This window comes from Camellia sinensis, chromosome 10 (assembly GCF_055761805.1).
Source record: "Camellia sinensis isolate YWXY chromosome 10, ASM5576180v1, whole genome shotgun sequence".
In the NCBI taxonomy this organism is placed as follows: Eukaryota; Viridiplantae; Streptophyta; class Magnoliopsida; order Ericales; family Theaceae; genus Camellia; species Camellia sinensis.
Genome location: NC_138970.1, coordinates 15,254,108 through 15,269,511, shown reverse-complemented (window position 1 = coordinate 15,269,511; position 15,404 = coordinate 15,254,108).

Genomic DNA, 15,404 nt, shown 5'->3' with positions numbered 1-15,404 from the left:
GGGAGCATGACCCTCGACCCTCGGGTCATCAATTATGCATGATGGCCTAAGAGGCCAAGTTTTGCAACTTTGATATCAAATGAAATGCAAGCACAAAACACATCAAAGGGCCCCAACCCTTATCATGATTGATCAAGAGGCAAGGGATGCATGCTCAATGAAATGCAACCTAGGCATGGAGGCTAAGTATGCAACATGAACATGCGAATGAGCAATGTATACTAGGCGCGCAACCTAAACATGTAAGCAAACATGGTATGCAACAACATGCGATGATGGACTTAAACTAACATGGATAGCTCGCAAGCATGTCAAAATCAGTGGCCATTAGATGAAAAATGAGACTCTCGAAATGCGTGCACGCATGCACGCAAACCGAGGACCAAACCTAAGGCATAGAATGCCACTCTAACAAGACATGGCAAGGCATGGAAAATGGCATACAAACATGCAAGTTTCAGCAGCAAAACATGACCCAAAACAGCCCCGAATCAAGACAACATAGCACCCGATGCATGAGATGGTCCCGAAATGCAAGATTTAAGCACATGAAATGGCTTGTAGCTACATCAATCATGCATTATTTGATTCTGACATGTGAAGAAAGATTCAAGGCAGCCCCAAAATAAGCATATTTACAGTTTCAAGCAAGGCCAAACAGCAAACACAAATAGGGCAAAACTAGCATGCAAAAATGGCCCTAAATGTGAGATAAAGAAGCAAGTCACAGCTGAAGACCTCAAACAGGTAAGGGCCCTTCAACAATGTTGAAGAGGGACCCAAAAGATGATGTTTTACAGTTGATGGACAAGCCCAAAACAGTATACAAGTATGCTCAAAATACTATGCAAGATTAAGGCCAAAAAAGAGCTACAACATAAAGTATACAAAGAGTGTCTCAAACAGCCATAGACCCTTAATGAAACATGAAGAGGGGGTCAAAATAGGGCCATTTTCAGTTCGGACCAAAGTCCAAAAATAGAGACACAGTAGGCTAATAAATCATGCAAAAATGGGGACCAAAGAGGGGTGCAATGACAAGTGGCACATGGAGGTACCAAACAGTGATGAGCCCTTCTTCAATGTTGAAGAAGGGCTCAAAATAAGCCTATCTACAGTTTACATCATGCTCCAAAACAGATCACACATAGGCCAAAAATACTATGCAAGATTAGGGCATACAAAGGGGTAATGAGGCAAGTGCAAGATGGGGGTCCCAAACAGGGTAACCCTTAATGAAACAGAAAAATGAGCTCAAAAAAATGATATTTCCAGTTATGGTTGGAGCTCAAAACAGCAAGCAAAAGGGGCTAAGAAAACTTGCAAAAATGAACTAGAAAGGGGGAGAAATCAACTCACCCTTGAAGACCAATCCTTTGCTACCTCTTGGACCAAGAAAAGCTGCCTCTTAGCCTCTGAAAATCAGCCTCAAGGTGTTTGAATGGATGGTGGAGGTAGTAGGCTTGGAGGTGTAGTGTAAAGGGCCAAGAACAAGGGTCTTTGAACACTCTAACACACCCAAATGTAGAGAGAGAGGGAGATATAGAGAGAGAGGGTGATATATATGTTATATGTATGTATTAGGTCTGATTTTGCTGAACCAAAACAATGGAGGAGGATGGGTTTCTTTTATAGGCAAAGAGAAATGGTTTAAGCTTCTCAAAGAAGCTAAGTAAAAGGGTCAAAGGGACCAAGCTTCTAAGAGAAGCTAATGCAAAGGTGCAAGCTTCTTGAGGAAGCCAAGACAAGGGGTCAAAGCTTCCTCAAGAAGCTTTGAGCAAAGGGTGCAAAAAAGAGGGTCAAAAGGGGTGCAAAGGGTGCAAAACAGCCACACACGTGCATGGGGAGCAGAGTCTGTGCATTCCAGCTGGCACAGCTGGCATCCATTCAATCTGTAGAATACTCCGGAAGGTCATCGGCTAGCAAACTTGGTCGGTCGGCCATTTGTTTTGGCCGGTCGGCAGGAAAAATCTACTCTGCAGGTCCAACTTCAAATGGGCATAACTTCTTCATATGAACTCCTTTTTAGGTCATTCTTGTGTCAAAATTGAAGCCCCTGAAGTAAGATTTCCAATGGAACCAGCCTTGCATCAAAATTCCAACTGTGAAAAAAGTTATGCTTGTTTTAGTGAAGGCTGCTCAGTTTCGGTCCAACCGGGATGATGCCCAACTTCAACCAATCATGTCTCCGCCCTCCGGTCTCGGATTTAAGAGATTCTTGAATGAAAAATGAAGCCCCAGAAGTCTTCTTTCCAACGGTGGTGGCCTCATACCTTAACTCAAAGTGTATAGACAAATAAGCTTGATTTAGCGAGGACTGCTCGTCCCTCTCTTAGCAATTCTTGCCTATCTTCTTCTCCAACTTGGCTTCTCCCCTCTTCTCCTCTTTTCTTCAACTTCAAACCCCTAAATAAGGTGTTTTGAAAGATTTTTCAAAGATTTCATCTCTCTTTCATTCATTTCCACTTTGTCCTTGCTCGGTTTATCGAAAAGCGCATTTTTTTTGACAAAATGTGAGCCTCGGATCATCGTAGAAACTTTATTTCAAAAATGTTTTGAAAGAGAGGGTTTTAAGGTCTAAAAACCATTCAAAATAGCTTTGGTCCAAAATGGGGTGTGAAGTTGGGATTTGACCCTCTCATTGCCGAAGAAATTGAACCTTTGCCCTGCACACCTTTCATCATCGAGCAAACCATTAGTAGCGCCAAAGTCTTAAGGGCGGTAAAAAATGGGGTGTCTACAGTTGCCCCTCTTTGACAGAACCCAAAAGTCATAACAATGACGGGAGTGAATGTCAAAGCCTAGAGACGACCCATTTTTGACAAGGCCGAAGACTTGGACAAACAAACAAAATACCGATAAATAAATGGTTGTGCCCACAGGCTGCCTACGTATCCCTTTGCAAGGAATCAAACCAGCGTAGTTCAGGGGCAGGATGCAAATGATATGCAGGAAGACTTGGATAATTGGACTTATACGCCACGCGAAGCCGGTTTGAAAATTGGACTTATACGCTGCGCGAAGCCGGTTTGAAAGTTGGACTTATACGCTGCGCGAAGCCGGTTTTGACAAGTAAAGTGCACAAAACAGTGCGATGCGCAAAATAGCGCGAATGAGATGTAATGCAAAATGCAATGAGAGGCGCAAAATAGCGCGAATGAAATGTAATGCACAAGACAGTGCGATGCGTAAAATAGCGCGAATGAAATGTAATGCACAAGACAGCGCGATGCGCAAAATAGCGCGAATGAAATGTAATGCACAAGACAGTGCGATGCGCAAAATAGCGCAAATGAAATGTAATGCACAAGACAGTGCGATGCGCAAAATAGCGCGATTGAATGCATGCAAAACGCAAGTAAGGTGCACAAGACAGTGCGATGTGCAAAATAGCGCGAATGATGAATTGCACAAAACAGTGCGATGCGCAAAATAGCGCGAGTGTAAATTGCACAAAACAGTGCGATGCACAAGAAAGTGCGAGTGATTAAAAATGCGAAAGTGCACAAGGCAATGCAATGCGCAAAATAGCGCGAACCTGAACCTGCACAGAACAGTGCGATGCGCAAAACAGCGCGAATGATAATCTGCACAAAATAGTGCGATACGCTAAACAGCGCGAATGAAAATCTGCACAAAACAGTGCGATACGCTAAACAGCGCGAGTGATAATCTGCACAAAACAGTGCGATACGCTAAACAGCGCAATTGATTTGCAATGCACAAAATAGTGCGATACGCTAAACTGCGCGATTGATTTGCAATGCACAAAATAATGCGATACGCTAAACAGCGCGATTGATTTTGAAATGCACAAGACAGTGCGATACGCTAAACAGCGCGAGTGATATGCAATGCACAAAATAGTGCGAGAACCACAAGATGCACAAGACAGTGCTAGTGAGATACAAAGTGTAAGTGCACAAGACAGTGCGAGTGAATGCATGTTCTATGCAAATGAGGTGCATTTTCTATTCAAGGAACAGGAGCATATTCTATGCAATATTGAAAGCATATTCTATGGAGAATCGAAAGCAAGCATATTCTATGCATAAATCATAACGATGCGCGGCACACATGTAACAGAAGTGTATATGAAAGTGCACATTCTATGCAATGGAAGGGCATCAAACATGTACTCTGGTGCCTCCGATTTACCTTTCGGAGGACTTTGTAACACACTCAGCTCAAAAAGGGCACACCCTGTTTATGTTGGCAAGAGATAACATCTGCTGCTGCTTTAATTGCCATTCTGACTTGAAGCAGGCTTACACTTGGGGTCGAGATACACTCATACTCTAGAGAAATGGCGAGGTCTGGGAAAGTGCACCTGAACTGCAGTCTCGGATTTTGCCAAAGCTGGAACACCCTAAGATGCTCCAAATTTTCCTTTTTTCTTTTGCTTTGCAGTCTGGAACCTACATAGCTTCAGATAGGTCCTTGTTCTACTGTTCACACTTATCGGGGGTGGACCCTGCAATTTTATGAAAGAACAAATACTGTTTTGCACAAATGTGGAGAATGGCACAGCACTCTGAGCACAAGATGATTTTTTTGGAAATTGAGAAATGAGTTCATAACCGGGTATTGAGCCGACGACTGGCCACAGCCAAAACGACTCGACAAGGGAAAAACAAAGGTAAACAACCTAAACACATCGAGTAACACTCGAAGCGACTTAAAACAAGAATCGAGACAGACAAAATAAAACACAAGACTCAAATGTGCACATGGAGCCTGTTTCCCCGGGTATTGTTTCCCACCCTTTCTCATTTGTGATTCTCACATCGCTCGGCCCTCAGGCTCTGTTTTTCTGAAAAAGCCCTTTTCCTCACTTTTTCTCTCAACGCACATCTCTCTATTCTTTAATCTCTCATTTTTCATCCCTCCCCAGGGTGGTTGATGAATAAACAGGAAGTTGCGGGTTCTTGCCCCAAGCATTCTGCTAGATTCTCTTCTTCTGCTCACAACAGTGAACTTTCTCCCACAGAGGGGTTGCGATGCGGCTGGATGTGCACCAGATCTGCAATCGACATTGGTTGACGATGCTCTTACTGGGGAGTTTGGACGTGATTAGATCTGTCCAAACAAAGGAGTGGAATATCTTGATCCGTTCCCGTTCGTGCTTCGCACTTGGCTTGATACCTCGTTGCGTGGAGGATGTGAGAGCCTTCTGCCCTTTTGCGGTCAGCTTCAGTGGTGCCCTTTTCTGGCAGGTAGAGTGCCCTTTCTGGCAGATGCATTGACAACGGGAAAAAGACAGGAAGCCTGACTCAACTGTGCCCCTAGTTCATTATTTTGACCATTTTTTTTGTTTTTGCTTTCTACTGAAACAATTTTGACCAATATGAGAGTCAGATTAACATACTTGTTCAATTTTTGATTTGAAAATCATGCAAGTTAGGTTATGAGCACTGAAAATTTTCCCTTTTTGGGTCCAAGAAATGGTCCAGTTTTGGAAAAGATGGAATAATTTTCGAGGGATCAGTCAACCTCAGGAAAAATTCTCAAAAATTGTTTTTGCAAACGGCCACTGTTCAACGAGGATAGAACCTACTCTTGAGATGCACGACCTCGGATCGGAGCCAATGGAAAATTGCCCCTTGTCTGAAGGACACTGCATGGCAACAGAAAGTTGCCCCTTGTTTGAATGACACCGCGGTGCATTGAATGGCAACAGAAAGTTGCCCCTTGTCTGAATGGCACCGTAGTGTATTGTAGTCAGTCCTCAGAGCAATGATTGCAGCCGAACTCCCGGATACAAAAAAGACAAAGATGACTAGAACCATCACATGGACACAGTTTAATTTGAAGTATTTTACGGCTGGACTTCAGAATGAAGTTGCCTACGTATCCCAAAGATGGGAATCAAGCCTCACGTTGTTCGGGGTTAAGGTTCACTCGGGTATTAACCTCTCCTTTTTAGGCTCTAACTTTTTCCAAGGCGCCCGTTGCGGGTTTTCGACCTTGCGAGCTTTGTTCTTCTTTTCTTTTCAATTTTTTTATTTCTTTTTCTCTTCTTTTTTTTGCATTTTTTTTTTCTTTTTTTGTATTTTTCTCTTGCTCTAACTTTTTCCTGGGTCGCCCTTCCGGGTTTTCGGCCCAGCGAGCCTCTCAAAGGGTAAAAGTGTAACAAGTCCATGCCAAATGGTTTTAGGGTTTTGAAGCCATCCGTATCCAGGAGAGTGGCTGTTGTATTGATTTGAAGAAGGATCCATCTTCGGCTCTTCGAGCACATCTGGCATTTTTGCCCCTAGTTCCAGGGATACTTCTGATCTAGCTTTGCAAGCTTCTTTTGGCGACATCTGATCCCCTTGATCTGACTTTTCTTGCCCCTAGTTTGAGGGCTGCTTTAAATATGGCCACACAAGCCTCCTTTGATGGTTGACCATTGACCATTCTGAATTTAAGTCCAAGGTTTGAAAATGAGGGGTCAAGTCTCGAGGCTGAGAGCGATCCTAGGCTGAACAATCTCAAGAGCGATTCCACACAGGTCTTCGCAGGATCGCGCAAAACATTTTTTTTTTGAAATCTTTTAAGAAAGTGACTAGTCGCTCGCGCTGAAGACAGTGTGATACCAATCTGGATCAAGCCAGGATCTTTCTCAGTACTCACATTAACAAGCATGATCTCGATCATTAAAGGCTTAGCATGCCTCTCTTTCTCTCAAATGATCAATTTTTGCAAAATCTGAGGAATTTCTTCCTCTTTGTTTTCACCGCAGTGTTCAAAAAGTTTTGAAAAACTTAGGTCAATGCAATGATTTTGGGGTGCAGAAGAGTAGGCAAAAAGTACTACCGTTTCATTCAAACTTTCTGGCACAACTGGCACAAGGCAGAAGCAAGCACAAAAGCATGAAAAACCACTGCTATTTCATTCATAACTGTTGGTGTAACTGGCTCCATGGCAAAAACAGACTCAAAAGAAAGCGGAAAGACAGACACAAAACAAAATAGTGATGCCCGAGGTAACACCCCCGGAATCACCTGACTCTAACAAAACAGGACTGACTCGATACAACAAGACAGACCTGACCGACTTAGTACAAAAAGACTGACCATATACAAAACAACAAAACTGACCCAATACCCAAGTCAGAAAGTACAAAAATAGTGTTCGCACATTGCTCAAAACTGTGCATGTCAAACGCCACATCTGAAGTAAACTGAGCGCCGCCCGCAGGTGGTTCATCCCCCGATCGCACCGCATTATCCCCCAGGTTCACTGATCCAATGACGATAGACTTTGTTGAGTTGGTGCGACGATGACCTTATTGTCAATCAGATCTTGTATTTCGTGGCGAAGACGGAAACAACCATCAGTGACATGGCCGACTTGCTGATGAAAGGCGCAGTACTTGGTCGGATCATGGGAGGAAGGAAGTCTACCTGGCAGTGGTCGCGGCTCCAGGGGTTTCAGATCCCCCTCTCTAATCAGGACCCTCAAGGCCGCTGATAAAGACATGTACAGTGGTGCGAACACCCTCTGGCCTCGAGGTGGGTATTTTGAGGTTTGTGGAGTTTTGCTGGATACACCAGCAAAGGGATTAGTAGGCGCTGACTGGGTTTGCTGATCTCTTCCGAGCAAGGGTTTAGAGCTAAAAGTAACATTCCTGGTACAACGGCCCTTCTCCCGGATTGCCCCTTGATTCAGACTACTCTCATTCTGAGTGGCGAAAGTGTCATCTACAATTTTTGCAACAACTGCGAGTACTTGCTGTTTGTTCAGCCCTTCGGTTTTCAAAGCCTCAATATCCCACTGAAGGTGTTCACGGGGACCAATGCCTGCCCCTACCTTGTTCTTACCACTTGCCTCCACTTTGCCAAGGGATTGGCCTTCTTCAAATGCAGCCCGTCCTGAGGAGCCTTTTGACATGAACTCCCTGGTATGTGATGTGGTCGATGATGGGGCCAAAACCCCAAAGGCCAGATCTGCCACAGTTCTCTGAAGGTCTTCAATCATTTTCATCAGCTCAGAAGTAGTGGGTTCGTGGGTTTGAGATGATTGGGGTTCAGATGCACCCATCATGCATAAGTCTAGGCTCTCTGGGATAAACACATTAGGCTTGGGTAGATGGGCCGGGGTGATGTATACGCTGGGGTCGTAAGGGACGACCAGTGTGTGGATCAGATTGAGATGTGGATGAGGTACTTGGTCATCGGGCGCTGAAGGTGGAGCTATCGTCTGGTTGTCGATGAGATTTTGGACCTCATGACGAAGGCGGTAGCAACGGTCGGTGCCATGACTGTGCTGCTGATGGTACATACAGTACTTGGAGGGATTATGTCTGGCTGGAAGTGGGTTAGGAAGAGGTTGAGGATTGAGGGGTTTGAGATGCCCTCTTTCCATCAAGGCTTTTAGTGTGCTAGTCAGGCTCATTTTTGACAAGGCCGAAGACTTGGATAAACAAACAAAATACCGATAAATAAATGGTTGTGCCCACAGGCTGCCTACGTATCCCTTTGCAAGGAATCAAACCAGCGTAGTTCAGGGGCAGGATGTAAAATGATATGCGGGAAGATTTTGATAATTGGACTTATACGCTACGCGAAGCCGGTTTGAAAATTGGACTTATACGCTATGCGAAGTCGATTTTGAAAATTGGACTTATACGCTACGCGAAGCCAGTTTGAAAATTCAAGATTTATGCAATGCACTGTATTGACTAAAATGCAATGTGATAGCTAGGAAAAGGGAGGTACCTTACAGGGGCAATTGGCAATGACTCACCTCGGCAATGTCCTACCTCAAGCTGATGTGGGAATCTTCCTCTTCTTCTTAGTTGAACCACAATAATACTTTTCTCCCTGGCTGTGGTTGCAGCTTTCGCTATTCTCCAACAGGGTGACATACTAGGTTGGCTCAGTATCCAGAATTGAGGCGCATACACATGCTATCTCAACCTATGGGGCTGCCATACAGATTTCAAGCCGAGGATACACCCCTGGGTATTTAAACCAGACTTTAGTCTCGAAAATCCTGAACCTTTGCGTTCTAGGCATAAGCCATTCGAACTCTAGTTTCCACCGTCTCAGTTGGTCTCCTAGGAACTCACCGCAAACATAGGCAGGTGGCTATACCAGACCACCAGAAGTCGTTCAGGCACGACAAACACCAAAGGAATTGCACCTTTAGAGGATTTAAGGTCTCCTAGACCGGGGAGTGCACAAGACAGTGCGAATGATGCAAAAATACAATGTGCACAAGACAGTGTGATGCAGAGTGAATGCACAAAACAGTGCTAAGAAGATGCACAAAATAGTGCGATGCTAAAGGGGTACAAAACAGTACGAGCATGGTGAATGCACAAAACAGTGCGATACAGATAAGGTGCGCAAGATAGCGCGATGCAATGCACTAACAAGTGCAGGTAAGGTGCGCAAGATAGCGCGATGCAATGCACTAACAAGTGCAGGTATGGTGCATAAGGTAGTGCGATGCAATGCACTAACAAGTGCAGGTAAGGTGCGCAAGATAGCGTGATGCGATATGCAAAGCATAAGACAGTGTGATTGAGGTGTGTAAAATAGCGCGAATGTAAACTACACAAAACAGTGCGATGCGCAAAATAGCACGAATGATAAACTGCACAAAATAGTGCGATGCCCAAAATAGCGCGAATGTAAGCTGCACAAAACAATGCGATGCGCAAAATAGCGCGAATGATAAACTGCACAAAACAGTGCTATTGAGGTGCGCAAAATAGCGTGAATGATAAGCTACACAAAACAGTGCGATACACAAAATAGCGCGAATGATAAACTGCACAAAACAGTGCGATGCGCAAAATAGCGCGAATGTAAACTGCACAAAACAGTGAGATTGAGGTGCGCAAAATAGCGCGAATGTAAACTGCAGAAAATAGTGCGATTGAGGTGCGCAAAATAGAGCGAATGATAAACTGCACAAAATAGTGCGATGCGCAAAATAGCGCGAATGATAATTAAACTGCACAAAACAGTGCGATTGAGGTGCGCAAAATTGCATGAATGTAAACTGCACAAAACAGTGCGATGCGCAAAATAGCGCGAATGATTTGAAATGCACTAAACAATGCGATACGCTAAACAACGCGAGTGATTTGAAATGCACTAAACAGTGCGATACGCTAAACAGCGCGAGTGATTTGAAATGCACAAAACAGTGCGATACGCTAAACAACGCGAGTGAGATACAACCACAAGATGCACAAGAAAGTGCTAGTGAGATACAAAGTGTAAGTGCACAAGACAATGTGATAAAATGCATTTTCTATGCAAGTACGAGGGCATTTTCTATGCAACAGGGAAAGCATATTCTATGTATGAGACAAGCAAAGCATATTCTATGCGGAATCGAAAGCAAGCATATTCTATGCATGAATCATAACGATGCGTGGCACGCATGCAACAACAGTGTATATGAAAGTTCACATTCTATGCAATAGAGGAGCATCAAATATGTACTTTGGTGCCTCTGATTTGCCTCTTAGAGGACTTCGCAACACACTCAGCTCAAAAAGGGCACACCCTGTTCATATTGGCAAGAGATAACATCTGCATGTGAAACCCTCGAGTGCTGCTTGGACTGCCATTCTGACTTGAAGCAGGCTTACACTTAGGGTCGAGATACCCTCATACTCCAGAGAAATGGCGAGGCCTGAGAAAGTGCACCTGGAATGCAATCTCGGATTTTGCTAAAGTTGAAACATGCTAAGATGCTCCAAATTTTCCCTCTTTTCTTTTGCTTTGCAGTCCGGAACCTAAATAGCTTCAGATAGGTCCTTGCTTTACTATTCACACATGACCTGGGTTGAACTCTGCGGTTTTATGAAAGAACCAATCCTGTTTTGCACAAATGTGGAAAACGACACGGCACTCTGAGCACAAAACGATTTTTGAAATTGAAATGAGAAAAGGGTTCTCAACCAGGTATTGAGCCTACAACTGACCACAGCCAAAACAACTCAACAATGGAAAACAAAGGTAGAACAACCTAAACACAACTCAACAAAGGAAAAACAAGGTAAAATGACCTAAACACATCTGTTGACACTCAAACGACTCAAAACAAGAATCGAGACAAACACAAACGCACAAACACAACACTCAGCTGTGTTACAAAGGCAAGAGACCTCTCGGTGCACGAGGAGCCAGTTTCTCCAGGTATTGTTTCCCACCCTTTCTTATTTGTGATTCACATATCACTCGGCCCTCAGGCTCGGCTTTTCTCACAAAATCCTTTTCCTCACTTTTTCTTTCAACGCACATCTCTCTATTCTTTAATCTCTCATTTTTTTTTCATCCCTCCCCTGGGTGGTTGATGGATAAACAAGAAGTTGCGGGCTCTTGCCTCTAGCATTCTGCTAGATTCTCTTTCTTCTGCGCACAGCTAGTGAATTCCTCCCACAGAGGAATTGCGCTACAATTGGGTGTGTAGCAAATCTGTAGCTGACATCGGTTGATGATGCTCTGCTGGGGAATTTGGGCGTGATCAGATCTGTCCCGATGAGGGAGTGGAATATCTTGCCCTATTCCAGTTCGTGCTTCGCACTTGGCTTGATACCTCGTTGCTTGGAGGATGTGAGAGCTTTCTGCCCTTTTGCGGTCAGCTTCCGCTGTGCCCTTTCTGGTGAATACAGTGCCATTTCCAGCAAGTAGAGTGCCCTTTCTGGCAAGTATGTTGACAATGGCGGAAAAGACAGAACACTTGACTCAACTGTGCCCCTAGTTCATCATTTTGACCATTTTTTGTTTTTGGTTTCTGCTAAAACAATTTTAACCAAAATGAGGGTTAGATTAACATGCCTGTTCAATTTTTGATTTGAAATCATACAAGTCAGGTTATGAGCACTGAAAATTTTCCTTTTTTGGATCCAAGAAAAAAGTCCAGTTTTAGAAAAAGATGGAATAATTTTCGAGAAAATTAGTCAACCTCAGTAAAAATTTTCAAAAACTGTTTTTGCAAATGGTCTCTGCTCAACAAGCACGAAACCTACTCTTGAGATGCACAACCTCAGATCCATAACAATGGCAAACTGTTCCTCATCTGAAGGACACTGCATGGCAACGGAAAGTTGCCCCTTATTTGAATAGCACCGCAGCACATTGTATGGCAACAAAAAGTTGCCCCTTGTTTGAACGACACCGCAGCGCATTGTAGTCAGTCCTCAGAGCGATGAACACAACCAGACTCTCGGATACAGAAGATGATCAGAACCATCACATGGACATAGTCGAATTTGAAGTGTTTTGTGGCTGGACTTCAGAATGAAGTTGCCTACGTATCCCAAAGATGGGAATCAAGCCTTACGTAGTTCGGGCTTAGGTACACTCGGGTATTAACCTCTCCTTTTGCGCTCTAACTTTTGCCAAGGCCGCCCTTCCGAGTTTTCAACCTTGCGAGCTCTGTTTTTCTTTTCTTTCCAAATTTTTTATTTCTTTTCTTTTTTTTTCTTTTTTTTTTCAATTCAATTTTTTCTTCATTTTTTGCATTTTCTTCATTTTTGTTTTGCATTTTTTCTTCATTTTTTTTTTTTTGCATTTTTTCTTGCTCTAATTTTTGCCTGGGTCACCCTTCCGGGTTTTCGGCCGAGCGAGCCTCTCAAGGGTAAAAGTGTAGCTTTTGTCCATATGGAATGGTTTGAGATCTCGAAGCCATCTGAATCCAGGAGAATGACTGTTGTTCACTGATGATGTAGGAGTCCATCCAATGGGGGGCAGAATTTGCCCCTAGTGTTGTGGATAGGAACTTGGTTGTCCTTCACCAATACTTTCTCCTTTTCTCCCTTCTGGGATTTGGCATTCTCGCTGATCTTCATCTTTGACTCTTCAAGCACATTTGAAATTCTTTTGCCCCTAGTTCGAGGGGTGCTCCTGATCTAGCTTCGCAAGCTTCTTGATCTGACTTTGTCGCCGCTACTTCACGTGCTGCTTTTGATCCGGCCACACAGGCCTTACATTGTAGTTGACCGTTGAACATTCTGAATCCAAGTTCAAGTTTTGAAATCAAGAGGAGTGGAGTCTCGAGGCTGAGAGCGATCTTAGGCTGCACAATTTCAAGAGAGATTCCACACAGGTCTTCGCAGGATCGCGCAAAACATTTTTTTGAAATTTTTTAAGAAAGCGACTAGTTGCTCGCGCTGAAGACAATGTAGAATCAATCTGGATCAAGCCAGGATCCTTCCCAGTACTCACACTAACAAGCATGATTTCATTCATTAAGGGCATAGCATGCCTCTCTTTCTCTCAATTGATCAAATTTTTGCAAAACCCAAGAAATTCTTTCCTCTTCGTTTTCACCGCAGTGTTCAAAAAAAGTTTTGAAAAACTTAGGTCAATGCAAAAATTTCAAGGCACAAGAGAGCAGGTGGAATGCACTGCCATTTCATTCAAATCCCGGCACAACTAGCACACGGCCGAAACAAACACAAGAGGGCGAAAATCACTGCTATTTCAATCAGAATCTGTTGGCACAACTGGCTCCAAGGCAGAAACAGACTCAAAAGAAAATGAAAAGACAAACACAAAACAAGCAAGTGATGTCCGAGGTAACACCCCCGAAATCACCCGACTCCAACAAAACAGGACTGACTCGATACAACAAGACAGACCCAAAACAAAAAGACTGACTCTATACAAAACAACAAGACTGACTCAATACCCAAGTTAGAAAGCACAAAACTGGTGTTTGCATATTGCTCAGAACAGTGCGTGCTATTCCCACGTCTGGAGTTAATCGAGCGCTGCCTGTAGGTGGTTCATCCCCTGATCACATACTCACATTATCCCCCAAGTTCACCAATCTAGTGCCGATAGACTTTGCAGAGCTTGGCGGGAGGACAACCTCGTTGTCAAACAGATCCTGTACTTCGTGGCGAAGATGAAAGCAGTTGTCGGTAGTATGGCCAGTTTGCTGATGGTACGTGCAGTACTGGGTAGCATCATGTGTAGCCGGAAGAGGGTTCGGGAGAGGCCGAGGCTCAAGGGGTTTGAGATGGTCTTGTCCAACAAGGATTTGGAGAGCTTTGGACAAAGGCATATAGAAGGCATGGAAGACCCTTCGACCTCGGGGTTGGTACTTCAAAGTTTGGGGATTTTTGCTGGGCGCACTAGAAAAGAGATTGGCAGGTGCTGGCTTGGCTTGCTGATCTCTTCCGAGTGGAGGATTAGAGCTAACAGGATCATCTTTGATATGACGGCCCTTCTCCCGGTTTTTCCTTTGATTCAGACTGCCCCCAACTTGACTAGCGAAAGTGTCATCCACAGCCTTTGCAACAACTGCAATCACTTGCTGTTTGTTCAGTCCTTCGGCTTTCAAAGCCTCAACAGCCCACATGAGGTGTTCATGGGGATCAATGTCTACCCCTACCTTGTTCTTACCACTGGCCTCCACTTTATCAAAGGATCGGGTCGCTATATCCGAGCGGAGCCCAGTTGTTGTCGACACGCCAACACCCAGATCTGAGATGGCTTCAGGTTGGTCCTTTTCAGTTGTAGCTTGCTCCAAGATTAAGGAGCCTTTTGGATTGAAACTTCTAGCCTGTGATGTGGTCGATGATGGAGTCGAAATTCCAAAGGCTAAGTCTGCCATAGTTCTCTGAAGATCTTCGATCATTCTCATCAACTCAGTAGTGGTGGGCTCACAGGTTTGAGATGATTGGGGTTCAGATGCACCCATCATGCATAAGTCCATGCTTTCTGGGATAAACACCTCAGGCTTGGGTAGATGGACTGGGGTGATGTATATGCTGGGGTCGTAAGGGGCGGCCAGTGTATGGATTAGATTGAGATGTGGATGAGGTACTTGGTCATTGGGGTCTAAAGGTGGAGCTATTGTCCGGTTGTCGATGAGATTTTGGACCTCGTGACAAAGGCGGTAGCAACGGTCGGTGCCATGACCGCGCTGCTGATGGTACACACAGTACTTTGAAGGGTTATGTCTGGCTGGGAGTGGGTCAGGCAGAGGTTGAGGATCGAGGGGTTTTAGATACCCTCTTTCCATCAAGACTTTTAGTTCATATAGAGAGGGGTGAAAGTTCTGCCCTGAGCTCGGGTTGGGCCGGCGGTTTATAGGCTTGGATTGGCAAAAGGGTTGGCTATGGCGACTGTATTGATTTCTGCAGGTTTGGGAATAGCGCTACTACCAGCATTGGCACTCCCTGAAATCACCCTCCTTGTCGCTTCACTTGTTCTGGGAATGATCCCACTGTTGAACGTATTCTCGATCTGAACCCCCAGTTCATGCAAACTTTTGAAAGTGAATAGCGGAGCGACTATCAACTTTTGCAACATATCATGCTCGAGGTTTCACACCATCATCTGCACTTGATCCCTCTCAGAAGGGCGACGATCTGTCATTTGTGCTGCCTTTGCTCTCCACCTCGCAACGAATTCCACAAAAGGCTCTGTTGGGTTCTGGCGAGT